This window comes from Cynocephalus volans, chromosome 7, assembly GCF_027409185.1.
Source record: "Cynocephalus volans isolate mCynVol1 chromosome 7, mCynVol1.pri, whole genome shotgun sequence".
NCBI classification, from domain to species: Eukaryota; Metazoa; Chordata; class Mammalia; order Dermoptera; family Cynocephalidae; genus Cynocephalus; species Cynocephalus volans.
Genome location: NC_084466.1, coordinates 73,593,933 through 73,596,283, shown reverse-complemented (window position 1 = coordinate 73,596,283; position 2,351 = coordinate 73,593,933). Strand labels below are relative to the sequence as shown.

The window sequence follows — 2,351 nt, the reverse complement described above, 5'->3', positions numbered from 1 at the left end:
ACATCTTCTCCTTTGTTTTCCCTGGTCCCACTCTTCATCTCCTAGTAAAATATCTTCCTGCCAGAATTAATTGTTTCTTCCTATATGTTAATGAGAAAACCAAGGCCATCATTTATGAGATCTTTTATTTTCCATTCTCATTTCCTTTTTTGATGGTTCGGCAAATTGTTTTGTTTTTTTAATTTCACAATTCACTATAAACATTTCTTCCGTGCCATGGGTGAAAAACTGACACTGAAACACAGAGCATTGCAGTCAGGTGGAAAGGCTGCTGGTAACAGCAGGGGCACCTACAGCAAGGTGTTAGGACAAGGCCTGGAAAATGCCTGCCAGGGGCACTGCACATAAGGAAGGTCTTCAACGCTCTTTTGTGGGGCCCGGCAGCCTCCTCTGTGTTCCCTTGGGCCCCTTGGGTGGAAGGGGTTCCGTAAACTTTTTTGCACCCAAATAGCCCCCTCAGTGTCTGTCTGGTCTTTTCACCCTAGCCATCTCCTCAAATTCTCTTATTTCCTCATTGCTCATGCTCATCGAGTGTGGCCTCCTGCACTCCCAAGGCACTGAGCCAGCCCCTTGCTGGCTTTTCTTCTGGCTTTCCCAGGTACACCATCCTCAGCTGGCTGCTGTCCTGAAGACCTTGCTTTGTGCTCTGGCTTTCCTTCTTCTTTTGCTTTTCCTTCACTCTCTGGCTTTTCCTTACCCTTTAGCATTTTCTCATCTTCTGTCTTTCCCCCTCTAACTTTTCCTCATCTTCCAGATTACAAGCTGCTTCTGGTTTTCCCTCACCCTCTGGCTGTTCATTTTCTATCTTTCCTCGGCTGTCAGGCTTTCCTTCGTTTTTATAGTTGGGTTTTTCCATGTTGAGATTTCCCTTCCTTTGTCTGTCCTGCAGGGATTCTGGACAGGTTTCACCAGCCCAGCCAAGTGCTGGGAACAACAGTCGTGCAGACCTGAAAGAAGCTGGAGCAACACTGGGAGCCCCAGGGACCAAGCCAGTGGCTCTGGGACCTGCCACAGGGAGGAATGGCAGATGCCTGACTCCCATTCTCATTTCTAAGGTTGGCTCCTTCCTGCACATTTGAGCCCATTCCTTGCAACCTGTTCTGGGACTTTGCTTCCTGAATCCATCTTGTAACATTACATTCACCCTTTCCCTCTCTGCTGAGACCTCCCCATCTGCCTACACATTTGCACAGATGCCCCTACCCTAAATCACTTGACCTCAGAGACTTTTTAGCTAGCACCCTGTTTCTGACCTTTCCCACCCAGCAATTCTGGGAGCAGTAGACTCATCTTGCTTCCACTTCCACGTTGTTATGAAAGCTTTTCCCCACAGCCCCTTTGGACTTCCTCTTTTACTTTCTCCTAGGCTGCAACCCCAGCTCTCTCAAGGTTATTGAACTAAAGGTGGGTGGCAGGGGATGGGGGAGAGACCAAATGCAGTGGCCTTATTTTCAGTTTCCATTTGACACAGGTGACCTAGCCTAGCACTTGAAATGTTCTCTTCCCAGGACACCACAATTCCCTTGGTTTTCCTCCTACCTTTCCAAGCACACCCTTTCAGACTTCCACGTGGATTCCTCCTCTCGTCCTCCTCCAGGTCCTCTTCTCTTTTATTTAATTGTCTCACTTTCACAATTTTAACCATCATTCCTGCATGGATGAATCCCATAGGTAAGTCCTGATCTCTCTGCTGAGCTCTGGTTCTGATTTCTCTCTGGCTGTGCCTCCACCGACAGGTACCACCAACACCTGGATAACATGTCTACAACTAATTTTCATCATCACTTTTCCAAAGACACCTTGGGGTCTATATCTCACTTTTTCCTTCAGGCAGAACCATGTTAGAACCATGAATGAGAGATGAGGATCTCTCCCACTCTTAAACGCTTCCAGAAATAATTTCCTAAGGTTCTTTGGCAAACAAACCTTATCAACCAGGCTATGAGAACTAAAGGGGAAAAGATGACGCTTTTACACCTTAAGATAGACATAGTTCTGTAGTTAAGGCTATATATCAAAAAAGGCTCATTTTACAAAGAAAATCATTTCTAAGGAAGCATATAAAGAGTGCATATTTTTAAGATGCATTTTTAAGACAAGGTGGGCTTAAGAGTACTTACCTTAGACGTATCATTTATTTATAATATGAAGCAAAAAGAGATCTTGGAAATATAGATGCTGCACGAATGCAAAGTTTGTTTCTATTCTAATCATGTTAATTTAATCCATTTACTCCATGGGGATTGTGCTACTAAAGATTTTAAAAGATTTAGTCATCTTCCTCTGTTATAGACTTACTTTAAATATTTTTTCAGCTTTTTACCTTTTGGACTAGAGCCTTTTTGTACCAA

At 44.3% G+C, this 2,351-nt stretch overlaps 1 pseudogene; it reads right to left on the bottom strand.

Annotated features, from left to right (window-relative positions):
* Positions 1 to 290: 290 nt before the first annotated feature.
* LOC134381665 (transcription elongation factor A protein-like 4) lies at positions 291 to 856 on the bottom strand (annotated as a pseudogene).
* Positions 857 to 2,351: the final 1,495 nt, after the last annotated feature.